Below are 14,318 nucleotides of genomic sequence, written 5' to 3'. Positions count from 1 at the left end.
TATAGAACAAGCCCATTCGGTCTCTTTGGGGCTTGAATCCTGGCTCTGAGTGCCTTTGAGTGGCCTTGAGTGAGTGACCTCATTCAGGTTTCCACATGTTTTTTAATACTCTAACTCATGGGGTAGGGCTGACTTAACCTTCCCAAGAAGTTGTGAGTTTCTCAGGTGCAGGGGCCATGGCTTAAATACATTTCAAATCCCCCCATCTTTACCCCTCGCTCACCTTGATATACATGTATACCTGTTCAGGGGTGGAACATCTCTGTAAGACCCACTCAAGGAACTGACAACAGTGAATGCCTCAGGGAAGACGGAAACCAGGAAGAGGGGACTTACTCTTCACTTTACATTCTTGAATGTATTGCCATGAACATAGTAGTATTTTAAAAACTGCCTAATAAAGAAATAAGAAAATTCACATCTCCAGTTTTATTTCATTTTGTGGAGGTAGAATCCTGGATTTATCCAACCCTCTATTTAGGGGCATCCTGATTTCTCCATCTTGCTAGGGGATGTTGACTCACCTCTCATTAACCTGGGAAGGCTTCCCAGAGGAGGTGACTTCTGACAGATGAGCAGGAGTCAGATGAGGCAGGGTGGGACATGAGGATAAAGTATTCCAAGCAGGGGGAACATCATGAATGAAGGTGGGAGGTGCGAGAGTGTGGCCCTTGTGAGGAAATGCAAGGAGGGTAGGGGTGGGATGGGTGGAGATGAGGCCAGAGGGACCCACAGGTGGTTTGCATGCTAGGCACTTGAATCTTGGACTCCATCCCAGGCACAATGGGAAGCCATTGAAATAACCTGGGGCTGGTGAGCGAGAGTCATCAACTGTACAAATCAGCAGCATTGTTCCGGGGAAAGCAAGACTTAACCAGCACCTCAGCTGTATCGGTGACCAAATATGCATTTACTCATAAAGAGGGCTGGTTTCCTACTGCCACCTCTCGTTCCAGCCTGCTGCAGGCTCCAGATGGGAAACACCCACAGAGCTATGGGAGCAGAGGACTCTCCTAACTCTGTGAGAGGCCTCAAGAGTGTAATGGAGAAAGCCTCCCCAGGCTAAAAACCCAGACTCAGAGCTCCCCAGATAGGCAAAGGTGGGAAAAGGCGTTCCACGCAGAGCGAACTGTGGGAGGAAGCTCAGGGCGCATGTGCAGGAAATTAGGCTTGCCAGGTGGGAAGGGGCCAGGCGCTAATGAGGTTTGTTTGTTTTTTCACATTTTCTATCACTTTCTATGAGGTTGGTATTATTAATTAATTAATTAATTAATTTATTTATTTATTTATTGAGATGGAATTTTTGCTCTTGTTGCCCAGGCTGGAGTGCAGTGGCACGGCGGTCTCAGTTCACTGCAAACTCCGCCTCCCAGGTTCAAGCGATTCCCCTGCCTCAGCCTCCTGAGTAGCTGGGATTACAGGCATGTGCCACCACGTCTGGCTAATTTTTGTATTTTTAGTAGAGACAGGGTTTCACCATGTTGGTCAGGCTGGTCTCAAACTCCTGGCCTTAAGTGACCCAGCCACCTTGGCCTCCCAAAGTGCTAGGATTACAGGCTTGAGCCACTGTGCCCGGCTGAGGTTGGTTTTTACTGAGCTATTTTATAAATCATCTGGCACACATCAGAAATCGATTTCAGGGCATCCCCAGGCCGACCCAATCAGAACTTCCAGGTGATATCTTTAACCTGACAACCTTGGGAAATGTGGCTTTAGTCTAGACAGAGAGTTCTCTAATGTCGTTGCTGGCTAAAGCATTATGCAGGGGCCCCAACCACACTGCAGAACCACACTCACTCCAGCAAGTGAGGGAACTGCCTGACAAAGGGGATGGTCCCTGAGTCACTCTAACCTGTCAATTTGGTGGGGCTAGGAATGAAGGCGGACCAGTTCTTCCTGTGAGGTGCAAACAAAAACTGGAAAAACAGCAAGACAGACTTATCCAGGTTCTTTCCGGGCGTGGCTGAGGCTGCACCGTCTCAGCCTTTGGCCATTCCTGCAGCCCTCTCAGCAGGGTCCTCTGTCCTTGCCAAGAAGCTAGAAAGAATTAGAAGACAGATGAGTCAGAACGGAAGGTCACGGGGTTTCTGTGCTTCCAGGGGTGCTCACCCATCCCTCAGGGCTTCCCCTACTGCTCTTCCCCTTTCTCAGCCCCACTCAGGATTTCTTTCTCCCTGTAAATGAGAACTGTCCCTACTCCCCAGCCCCCACTCTGCAGTCAGCCTGAGGATGCATGCAAGAAGCTGTTGGAGCTTGAGCAAAGGGAGGCGGGAGGGAGGGAGATGCCCCTGATGCTGGTGTCTTCATTCTCTGAGCTGGATAGGGACTAACTACGGGGCAGCCTGCTACCAGCAACACTAGTTTTTCTTTTTTTAAAACTTTTTTTTTGAGGCGAGGTCTCACTATGGCCCAGGCTGGAGTGCAGTGGCGTGATCTTGGCTCACTGCAACCTCTGCCTCCCAGGTTCAAGCAATTCTCCTGCCTCAGTCTCCCTAGTAGCTGGGATTACAGGCACATATCACCATGCCCAGCTAATTGTTTTGGTATTTTTAGTAGAGACGGAGTTTCACCACATTGGCCAGGATGGTCTCCGACTCCTGACCTCAGGTGTTCCACACACCTCGACCTCCAAAAGTGTTGGGATTATAGGTGTGAGCCACCACTCCCGGCCCAGCAGCACCGATTTTGCAGGGCAAAGCATCATTTGTCTTGAATCAGTCCTATGGCCTACATAAAATATGGTCCCCTCTGGATTTGCGGCTGACCCTGGCACTTGTAGCTGGAGAAGGCATGCAAACATTGATGATGCGCAGTGCTAGCTCTCAGATGGTAACACTGGTTGTCTCCCCATCCCACTTCATTTACTCAGCAAACATTGATTTGCGACCCTGCTGTTCTGGGCCTGGGCCCCAGAGGAAGAAAGGCAAGACCGCAGACCATGAGTGTTCACTGAGAAGCAGACAGAGGCAACGCTGCTGTGAGAAGCAAGGAGAGGGCTGAGACAGTCCTGAGGACAGCAAGGAGGGCACTAACCTGGAAGACGGGCGGCAAAGATGTGTGAACTGAGTCTGGAAAAGCCAGCCAAGCTGCTCACCCCAAAAGAAAGTTTATTCTGGCTGGACAAATCAGCCAGAGGGAAGAGAGATCAGGGATTTCAAGGCTAAAACTGAAGTGTTTACAGATCTCCCTTCCCCAGAGACCCTTGCGCTTGCCCCCAACCCCTGAACTCTCACAGTACCTCCTTAGGGAGAATGACCAGAAAAGGCCCCAAGGGAAGGTATTGCTGGAAGCCGGGTGGAGAGAAAAAGCTGCTCAGTCTTCTGATGAAGGGGAGAGTGGGGAGGGGAGCTGGGCTCATTCCTGGCTATTGAACTATGCTCTGCCAGAGCTGGGCCCTGTGGCACAGTTAACTCTACAGTGAGTCCTGAGGGCTTGGAGGGGACTCTCCCTCAAATCTCAGCATCCAGACCACTTCTGCTCTGCCCACCAGCGCCGCTAATCCTGGCGACCACTCATTCATTCACTGGTTTGTTGAATTGATAGTGAAGGAGCACCTTCTCCGAGATGCTAAAGATACAACCACGGACAAAACAAAGACCCCACAGGCTTTCATTGTAGTGGGGGAAGCAAACAGAGAATGATCAAACAAGGAAGGGAGGAAGACAAACAAGAAAGGGAAAGGGGGAAGAGGTGGATCCGTTCATGTGGGAGGGAGAGGCTCAGTAATAGCGGGCATGGGGCAGAGGCCTGAAGAAGGGCGGGAGGCGGGAGGGAGGGAGAAGAGGAATCCCAAGGGGAAAGAGCAGCACCTGCAAAGGTCCCGAGGCAGGCCTGTCCCCAGAGCCCCAAGGGTGGGCCAAGCAGGAACTTACTGTGCACGGAGAGACCCAGAAGGGTTTAAGAGAGCCAGCTTTGAGCTCATGCATGCCTGGGGCCCACTGTTCCCTAGCAGCCTGCATTTAGGCAGATTGCTTCATCTCCCTAAGGCTCAGCGTCGCTGTCTGTAAAATGGGAAGAATGGTGCTACTGCACGATGGCTTTCTATATACTTTTTCTATATACTAAATAAATGGCAGTTATTGTCAGGATTATTATAAATGCAATGGATACATGTTCAATAGTTAGCATTAGCACTTTCCTAAAGAGGATTTCCAACAAGATAAGACATTAGATTTTTTTTGTTGGTTTTATAAAAATATCTTAAATTACATTGACAGTAACACATGTTGGAGTGGGGTGTGTGGGCATCACGTACTGGCAATCACAAATCACACTCACGCCTTCCCTGACTCCTCGTGGGCGAGGCTTGCCCCCATTACTCCAGAGCTGCCTTACAGGCACCGAAAGCAAGGCCTGGAGGAGCCAGGAGCTTGACTGGGTCTGAGCAAGACAGTGTCAGAGCCAGAATTAGGCTGCAGTCATCTTTAGAAGGAAGCAGAAAGTTTCTCTTTGAATCAACACTTCCTCCCATTTTCTTTCCATTTGAGTAAGCAGAAACCTGAAGAGTTTAAGCCTTTTTCAGAAAGTTTGCAGCTATGGTCAGTGTAAGGAGACAGCCATCTCCCTTTTCATTTTTGATTTTGAATGTGAGTGATTGGGAGGTCCCTCAATGACTGGCCTGGGTCTTCAGAAGGGTCTCAAGGATGTGAGCAGGTTGTAGCAATCCTGCTCTGGCCCCTACCCTGCTGGACAGCCCAGGGTGGGTGATGGGTGCCACAGCTGATCTGGAATGTTCTGCTCATTTGCCCCCCTGCCAGCCCTTCTCCAACCTTTGAGGGAGCCATGCCTCCTGCCACCCAGCTCATACCCCTCATCATCAGAGCGCAGCACGACCCAGTTCTGTCTCCTGCAGGACACACATAGGCCTCTCTGCCCTCCTTGGCCCATTGTTCCCAGCTCTCTCAGAGCCCAGTCCATCCTACCGTGTGTTAGCGATGGTGGGAGAGATCAGTGCAGACCTGCCTAGAGGAGCCTGCCAGAGCAGGGGAAGAAGTAGTAACAATAAGTAAACCATGTGCTAATTTTCTTTTTCTTTTTCTTCTCTTTCTTTCTTTCTTTCTTTTTTTTTTGAGACAGTCTCACTCTATTGCTCAGGCTGGAGTGCAGGGGTGCGATCTCAGCTCACTGCAACCTCGACCTCCCCGGGCTCCAGAGATCCTCCCACCTCAGCCTCCCAAGTAGTTGGGACTATAGCTGTGCGCCACCACACTGAGCTAATTTTTTTATTGTTTGTAGAGACAGGGTTTTGTCACGTTGCCCAGACTGGTCTTGAACCCCTAGGCTTGAGTGATCCACCAGCCTCAGCCTCCCAAAGTGCTGAAATTACAGGCATGAGCCACCCTCACCTGGCCTGAGTGCTGAAAAAAAGAAAAGCCTTGGAGGCAAAAGGTGAAGCACTGGGTGGAAGTTGACCTCCAAGCGGGGAGCAGGCAAGCCAGCACCAGTCCAGGCTCCACGTGGGGTTGAGAGAGGGGGAAAAGCCACCGACCGTCCCTGCTCCATGGGGAAGGCAGCCTCCGACTATGGCTGATGGGCTGGCAGTCAGGTAAGGACTGGCTGGCAGGAATGGGCATCCAGCTGCCTCTGCTGCTCCTGTGAGCCAGGGATGATGGTGCCAGTCAGGTCTGCATGGCCATCAATAGGCCAGGTGGCCAGGTCGGGGTCTGTCAGCTCCAGTGGCTGAAACACGCAACAGCATCATCAAACCTAGCCCGACATAGTCATGAGAGAGATTTGGAAAAAGATATAGTGATTTTGTTCTCCATTTGCTTTTTCTAAAAACACTCCTCTCTAGTAAAATGTATGACAGCAATAGCTCTCACTTATGGCTCATTTAATGTGTGGTGGTGTTTTCCTAAACTCTTTATATATGTGTATTAGCTCATTTAATCCCCACACAAATCTTATGAGGTTTTACCACTGTCCTCACTATATAGATAAGGAAATGGGGGAGTTTATGTCCAGGAAAGTTAAGAAACTTTACCAAATAACTTGACCAAGATTTAAGTGGAGGTCTTACCCAGAGTCAACTTTAACCTCCAGACTGTCTCTACTACAGTTTCTTTAAACAGCTCTTTGGGACAGGCTTGACCTTGCTGCAGGGTCTTCCTCTGATTCCCAATTCTTTGGATTCAATCCACATTTAAATCAGTCCTCCTGTTTCTGCCTAAATAAACCAATGCTTATAATATTTAAATATTTATTAGGATTCTCTATCTCTGCAATGGTATATTTCCCAGATAATTTTTCTGATGAAACCCAGAAGAGAGAGAAAAAGAGAAATATTGATTGAAACCCATATTGTGACAATAATTTTGCCGGATAAATATGTTTCTTTTTTTTTTTGAGACAGAGTCTTGCTCTGTCGCGCAGGCTGGTGCAGTGGTGTGATCATGAATATTTTTCAAAATATTTGATCACTAGCTAGAGTTTAGAAATCCTTTGTAAAGGATTCCTTTGTAAAGAAATCCTTTGTAAAGAGAGAGTTTTGATGAAATGGAATTTGCCATAGCATCCATACTTGCTTACGTTTACCAAAGGTTAAACTGTTCCCACGTGTCACCTTCTGCTGGGTAGTTTACTAGTCATTGACCAGTGGAGAAATGGTTTACATTTGAGAAAGAGGCCTAAAGAACACAATGCATCTCTACTTTAATTTTTCAAGAAAAATGCCTGCCCAACCTTAAAAAATCAGGTAAGTAACACAGAGTAGGGACTACCATAAAACGATTTACACAGCTAACTGGGATTAAAGTAGACCTCAGAGCTTTTAGTGACATCTCCTGACCTCTGCTGGACATATTTGGGATTGCATAGATCCCAGGTCCTTGAAAGTAACCAGCAAAATAAGAATCTTAAAGTTTACAGAATGCCTCATCTAAATCTCTCATTTCAGAGATGAAGAAAATAAGATTCAATGGGCTTATGTGACCGACCCAAGAGTACACAGTTACTTATGAAGTGGCATATTCAGGACCAGTACCTAGAAATGATTTATTGCCCAGTAAACCACATACGCAAATGTTGATTAACTTCACTGGAATGAATAGATACTCTTTGGATTATCTTTAGAGTACCATCATTTTTTAGAAATGAGAACAGCTGACATGGACAAAGTGGTAACAAAGAGTCAAAATTAGAATTATTTGAACGAGGTCGTAGTTACCTTTATATCCCGTATCCCATATCCCCTAATCCCATAACTCTGTCATTATCTTCAGTGACTGATGATGTCTGTAGAGTAACAAAGAAGAGAGTCAGAGAATTCATTTTCACAAAAGCTTTTTTTTCAGTTGTAAATATTTATTCCTGATTGTAGTTTGTTAAAATGAGCGTGCCTTCCTAGAGGAAACTTCAACTGGCCATAGGAAATAAGACTGCCCAGGGTTAAAAGGACCGTTCCTTTCAAGAACTAACTCTACCAGTGCTCCTGCAAAGACACATGGAACCCAAGGGAGGTACCCTGAGGTCTCTGATGCTTCTTCAGCTGGGAGTTATGGGTCTCCCTATTGAGGCTGTATATAGAAGAGAAAGCTGAAAGACCATTGAACTATGTAGCCAAATTATTCTACACTTTAATATCTCCAAGTGCATAGTGTTAATGAAAGGAGTAGCGTATTATATTTGAAAGAACATAAGCTTTGCAGCCATGCAGTTAGTGGCTGCTTACTACCTGTGTGAGCTTAGGTAAATGACTTAATCTCGCTGAGCTTCAGTGTCCTCAACAATAAAACAGGAATCATAAATGATACTTTTCCAGAAAGTTGTTTGAGAGTACATGAGATTGTGTGTGAAAATCCTAAGCAAAGTACCTGGTGTTACAGGCCAAAGGCAGGGATAATGTTTGATTTCTTCATGGAATTAAATATACACCAGATTTTTTTTTTTTTTTTTTTTTGAGACCGGGTTTCATTCTGTTGCCCAAGCTGGACTGCAGTGGTGCAATAACGGCTTACTCCAGCCTCAAAGTGATCCTCCCACCTCAGCCTCCTGAGTAGCTGGAACTATACAGAGGCACATGCCACCATGCTTAGCTAATTTTTTTCTTTTAATTTTTTGTAGAGATAGAATCTTGCTGTGTTGCTCAAGCTGATCTTGAACTCCTGACCTCAAGTAATCCTCCTGCTGCCTCCTGCCTCAGCCTCCCAAAGCGCTGGGATTATAGGTGTGTGAGCCACCACACCAGGTCTATGGCAGATTTTTTTTTTTTTTTTTTTTAATTTCCGACAGGGTTTTACTCTGTTGCCCAGGCTGGAGTGCAGTGGAACAATCTTGTCTCACTACAGCCTCGACCTCCCCGACTCAAGCAGTCCTCCCACCTCAGCTTACCAAGTAGCTGGGACCACAGGCACCACCACACCTGGCTAACTTTTTGTATTTTTTGTAGAGATGGGTTTCACCATGTTGCCCAGGTTGGTCTCAAACTCCTGGGCTCAAGATGCACCCACCTCAACTTCCCAAAGTGCTGGGATTACAGATGTAAGCCATTGTGCCTAGTCTAAAGTGTCTCTAAGGCATTTGTGAATAAAGTCTTGTCCATTTCAGATTATTTTATTGGGTATTTGAGATATAGAATTGAGTATTTCTCCATGATAAATGTATAAATCAGCACTGGTTTTTTTTTTTTTTTTTTTTTTTTTTTTTTTTTTTTTTTTTTTTTTTTGTGGGAAAAAGCGTGTCTGGGCCGGGCACAGTGGCTCATGCCTGTGATCCCAGCACATTGGGAGGCTGAGGCAGGTGGATCGCTTGAGCCCAGGAGTTTGAGACCAGCCTGGACAACATGGCAAAACCCCACCTCTGCTAAAAATACAAAAATTAGCCAGTCTCATACCCAGTCTCAAAATTAATTAATTAATTAAAAAATAAAAGATTAAAAAAAGAGACACTTTAAATGGTTTAAAACATCCCTACTCCAGATTTTGTTGCTGTTTGCTTTTTGTAGTTTTGCTGTGCCTTCCCCATGATAAAAAGTGCCCTTAAAACTTGCCAGCTGGCTGGGTGCAGTGGCTCACGCCTGTAATCCCAGCACTTTGGTAAGCTGGGGTGGGCAGATCAACTGAGGTCAGGACTTCAAGACCAGCCTGGCCAACATGGTGAAACTCTGTCTCTACTAAAAATACAAAAATTAGCCAGGTGTGGTGGTGGATACCTGTAATCCCAGCTACTCGGGAGGCTGAGGCAGAAGGATCACTTGAACCTCGGAGGCAGAGGTTGCAGTGAGCCGAGATTGTGCCGCTGTAATCCAGCCTGGGCAACAGAGTGAGACTCTGTCTCAAAGAAAAGAAAAAGAGAAAAGAAAAGAAAAGAAAAACTAGCTAAATTGGTTTGTGTGTGTGTGTGTGTGTGTGTGTGTAAACATTTCACAGACATTTACTAAGCACATTTCCTTCAAGAAGAGAAGAAACAAAAGTTTTTGTCAATAAGTAACTGTGGATATGATGCCTCCCTGAGTTAATTAAATCAACCCAGACTATTTTTCGTTGCCATGAGGGAGAGAGAGTACACCCCTGTCCCTTTATGGTGTTAGAGATTGTCTAGTCCAGCATGCTCTGTGGAACCCTGCAGGAGTCACAGCAGGGCACTACTGAGAAAGTGCCAAAAGGACAGGATTCTCTTAAACCAGAGCAGCACTGTGTGGACCAGTTTTATGAGTTAACTGCTCCTATAAGGGAGATTTGTTTGCATGAAATTTCTTATGGCTGAAATATATTTGCAGAACACAGATCTAGGCTCATTCCCTAATTTTACATATGAGGAAACTGAGGCTTGGGGAAGTGAAATGACATCACTAAGTTAAAGCAGAGCTGGAAACAGTACTCAACGATCTGTATCAGTTGGGGCACTTGGTTGCTGGTTAGATGCCAATTCTGGATAACCAAAGTAAAGACTCATAGAGGCCTGCAAAATTGACAGGAGCCTGATAGTCAGGCTTGGAAATGGCCAGAACCATGAGCACACTGGAAGGCCAAGAAGCTGGACAGAGTTCACAGAAAGTCCAAATAGTTTCATAACCAGAGGAGCCTGTAGAAATGTTGATGCCTGTACTGCCTTTTCTGCAATGCATGGCACCAACCTTCTCCTCTGATATGGTTAGACTGTGTCCCCACCCAAATTTCATCTTGAATCTCCACAGGGACCCCGTGGGAGGTACTTGAATCATGGGGGTGGTTACCTCCATGTTGTTCTTGTGATAGTGAGTGAGTTCTCACGGGATTTGATGCTTTTATAAGGGGTTTTCCCCCTTCTTTGCTCTGCGCTTCTTGCTGCTGTCATGTGAAGAAAGATGTGTTTGTTTCCCCTTCTACTATGATTGTAAGTTTCCTGAGGCCTCCCAGCCCTGCAGAACTGAGTCAATTAAACCTCTTTCCCTTATAAATTGCTCAGTCTCAGGTATTTCCTCATAGCAGCATGAGAACGGAGTAATACACCCTCTTATTCTCATGTCACTTGATTTAAAGTCCCAGGAGAGAGTTTGTAATTGGCTGGGTTGAAGTCACATGCTCACACTCGGGCTGAATGGGAGCCAGGTCTGGCCCCTTGAGCATCCATAGCGGGACCACTGCCCACAATTAGCCATCCACATTGGGGAAGGGTAATGCCCCAAAGGGAATTTTAGATATTGCAAAGGGGAAATGGATGTGGGCAGCCCAAAGGGCAACTAAAGGGAGCCTGATGGCCCATAGCAGATCCTGATAACATGGACACTTTGTCTCAAGCAGGAAGAGCTACAGCAGGGAGAAAAGGATCTTTGCTGATGTTGAACATCAACAGGGTAAGCCTCTTTTCTTCAGTTACATTATTGCTGCAGTTGTGAGAACTCTGACATTAGTCTGTATACACTCCTCCAGCTCATCACTAACTGAAAACTAGGTATTCAATAATCCTATACCCATTGCTGAGCAGCCACTTGTTTAGAATATTACCTTTTTAAATATAGGTGTAGGTCCAAAGTCAGGATAAAGAATAGGTTGAGCCTTTAGGGAAGTCAGAGTTCTCCAGAGAAACAGAACCAATAGGATGTATAGGCATGGGGAGAGGGATTTACTTTTTAAAATTGGCTCATGCAATTGTGGAGGCTGGCAAAGTCCAAAATCTGCAGGGTCAGCAGGCAGGCTGGAGACCCACGGAAGAGGTGCAACTGAGCCCAAAGGCAGTCCACTCATAGGATTCCCTCTTCTTCTGGGCAGGTAATCATTTTCCTATTAAGGCCTTCAACTGATTGGTCGAGGCCCACCTATGTTATCAAAGGTCATCTGCTTCACTCAAAGTCTATTGATTTAAATGTTACTCTCATCTAAAAAATACCTTCACAGAAACATCTAAAATAATATTTGATCAAATATCTGGGTATCGTGGCCTAGCCAAGGTAACACATAAAATTACCCATCACAGACAGGTCTCAGAAAAGGAGCTGGGAAGGCTTGAATGACTTTACAGCCAACTGTAGCCACAGTAGGACCTTGGGCAGTCACTTTCCTCTCTGAGTCTCATTATTTGTAAAATGAGGGGTTTGAATTGGGTGGTGTCTAAGGGTTTGAAGGATAAAATGGCAAGGTGAGTGTGAACATCTAGTTTATCTCCCCTCCCAGATTTTTCCAACACGGGAAATTTCCAACAGAGCTTGGGATGGCAGGGACTTGGATCAGACGCAGAAGGGAGGCAGAGTGCTCCTTAAGGGGTTTCCTGCCCAGCACCCATTTCCTTCTGCCCTACAGTATCCCAGTTTTTATTTAGATTCCCACCTTCTCTCACATAACCCATGTGCTCAAGACTGACCTCACTGCCAGCACCAGGGATTGGTCCAATTGGCCTAAGCGGATTTCTATCCCCAACCATTGATTGTTTCAGGAATCCAGGCCTGAGCGGATTCGCACGTGACGTCTCCCTGGACACGGGGATGGTTTCACAAAGGGATTGGAGTCACTGAGAGGTAAGGAGAAGTCTGCTGGCAGCTTCTGGGACATTACACCCTGGTGCTGAAGAGATCGCTGCTGGAAAAGGCTGTCTTCCTGGCGATGTTGTCAGGTGAGGCCTAGAATTGTGGCAGCCACTTTGCCGCCAGCACAGGGGAAAGATGAGCCTGGGGAGTCCCAAGAACCAGAGCGGGAGCCCTGATTGCCCCACATCCTATCCCCCACCCCCACCAGTGACGGACCTTTTAAACGATGGGAGCCAATAAATCCTCTTTATTTCTGTTACCGTAGCAAATGGAAACCTAACAGAGACACTATAAAGGCTACCATTCCAATGCTTTTGGAATTAGTGCTGGGAGAACCCGAACAGAGCCCTTCTCTCCCGTCTTCGACAGTCGGGGGCGGGCCGAGCAGGAGGCCTGCACCGCACAGCCTTCTTGCTGAACCAGGCAGCAGCTGCACCCCATGGGGCTCCCTCCCACGTAAGCCAACGTAGGAAAAGACGCTGCAAATCAAAGATGACCACCCTGGAGAAGCAGGAGAAACCCCCCAACTTGAATGAATGTATCAACATTTGAGAAAATGTAGGAGGTGGATGTTACTCTTTAATCTGCTCAGCATCCTTCCCCTACCCCTTTTGATAATTGGCCTCATCCGGTGGACACAGTTCTTGGAATGAGATCCAGGCTAGGCCAATCAATCTCTCCCTGAAGTGTTTCCCTGAAGCGGCAAGAGAGGAACTCTGTCCCCTCTTGGATTACAGAGCTGGAAGGAGATGAATTTGATGCTACTAGTGTCATGTTTCTAACCAAGGGAGATGGGGCCTAGTAAGGCTTAATGGTCTTCGTTTATTTTCCGTCAGACCTTTTAAGCTTCCCCCATGGTGACCAGCCCCAGAGTAATGCACATTTAATTCAACTTCTAATGCAGGAAAATCAATTGCATTGCACCAAAGACAGTTTATTACATGTAATCTGAAGTTTAATACATAAATAAATAAGCAATATACACACAACATGGCACTTAAGAGTTCAATTTGGGGGCCTATTTCCCCCCAGAAATCAAAATATTTATACTGTCCTAAAATATTTCACATTATGAAATAAAGCTTGTCTGTTTTTTGTTTTTTAACCCAGGCTGGAATTGCTTCAAACTTTTTTTTCTTTTGACTTTTATTTTAAGTTCAGGGGTACATGTGCAGGGTGTGAAAGTCTGTTACATGGGTAAATGTGTGCCATGGGAAACTTTTAAAATAATAATTATGAGGGCTTTTATTTTAACAATACTTTACAGTTCACAAGTTGTTTTCAGATATCTTACCCTATTTTGGTCTTCCTCCTCAAATGCTTGTGAATTAGATAGGACAAGTAAACCCACTTAGCAGATGAGGAAACTGAGCGATGAGAAGAACCCAACTACAAGAACGAGGAGCGCCTAACACCCACCCAGTCTAGGATGTTATTAGTCCCAAAAGCACTTCATTCTTTTTGGAGCTGGTGGGGGTGGGGAGATGGAAGCAGGAAGAACCCAAATTGTGTCTACCACTGGAATTCAGATATGCTTCAACTTGATAAAGTAGGCTCACTAGAAGGCTTTATGTTTTCTGCTAGTTTGTTCTGTAGGTTTTTAGAGATCTCTCAGGTGGAGAGGGTTGAATTCATCATACCTCTCAATTCATGGTACGTTATCATCACCAAGGAACTGCTCTTGTTTTATTCAATTACGTACTTTCCTTTTATACACCATCCATATTCTTTTTTTTTTTGACAAGGTCTCACTCTGTTGCCCAGACTGGAGTGCAGTGGCGCAATCATAGCTCACTATAGCCTTGACTTCCTGGGCTCAATCGATCTGCCTGCCTCAGCCTCCTGAGTAGCTGGGACTACAGGTGTGTGCCACCACACCCAGCTAATTTTTTTGTATTTTTTGTGGAGACGGGCTTTCACCACATTGCCCAGGCTAGCCTTGAATTCCTGGCTCAAACGATCTGCCCACCTAGGCTTCCTAAAGTGTTAGGATTACAGGTGTGAGCCACACAACCCAGCCCACACTCTATTTATATAGAGTGTGTGGCAAAATAGGCAGCAAAGCTATTCTCTAGTTTCCAAGGTGGGGGTGCAGATAATACTTTAGCTTTTTGAAAAAATCTGGATCATGTTTATATAGAGTTATTCATTTTGCAAAAATCTATTGTGCTGTGTTAGTGTAGCTTTCTGTAAGTATATACTTCATTAAAAATTTTACTTGAAAAAGTCCTGTTGGGATTTTGAATCATCTTGCATAAATTTATAGATGAATTTGGGAGCGAATTGATATCTTAGAATTGTTAAGGTCATCTTATCCATGAACATGTTGCTAACATTTTAAGAGAGATACTTGTCATGAGGGATATTGGTCTGTAACTTT

At 45.8% G+C, this 14,318-nt stretch overlaps 1 long non-coding RNA gene across 1 annotated transcript; it reads left to right on the top strand.

The window, feature by feature from the left end:
* The first annotated feature begins 11,945 nt into the window (after positions 1–11,945).
* Positions 11,946–12,861, top strand: LOC126939578 (uncharacterized). The gene is made up of 2 exons (XR_007720416.1): positions 11,946–12,024; positions 12,204–12,861. It is a non-coding gene; the product is annotated as an uncharacterized LOC126939578 (long non-coding RNA).
* Positions 12,862–14,318: the final 1,457 nt, after the last annotated feature.

Source organism: Macaca thibetana, chromosome 16 (assembly GCF_024542745.1).
Source record: "Macaca thibetana thibetana isolate TM-01 chromosome 16, ASM2454274v1, whole genome shotgun sequence".
NCBI classification, from domain to species: Eukaryota; Metazoa; Chordata; class Mammalia; order Primates; family Cercopithecidae; genus Macaca; species Macaca thibetana.
This window is presented reverse-complemented; position numbering and strand designations above follow the sequence as displayed.